A 211-nucleotide genomic window follows, 5' to 3' on the forward strand; every position below is an offset into this window, starting at 1 on the left:
ACCCAATTGGCTTACTTATGGCTCAAGAAAGTGCATAAAATCTATTGAAAACAAAAGAAAAAGACTAGTGAAACTAGGCTAAGATGACTTGTCATCACAACACCAAACTTAAAGCTTGCTTGTCCCCAAGCAAGAACAGAATTATTAAGAAGAAAGAATGAAAACAAAAGAGAATGCTCATGTTAGCAGAGTATTATTGGTAGCTCATGGG

The sequence above is a fragment of the Arachis ipaensis genome, chromosome B10 (assembly GCF_000816755.2).
Source record: "Arachis ipaensis cultivar K30076 chromosome B10, Araip1.1, whole genome shotgun sequence".
NCBI classification, from domain to species: Eukaryota; Viridiplantae; Streptophyta; class Magnoliopsida; order Fabales; family Fabaceae; genus Arachis; species Arachis ipaensis.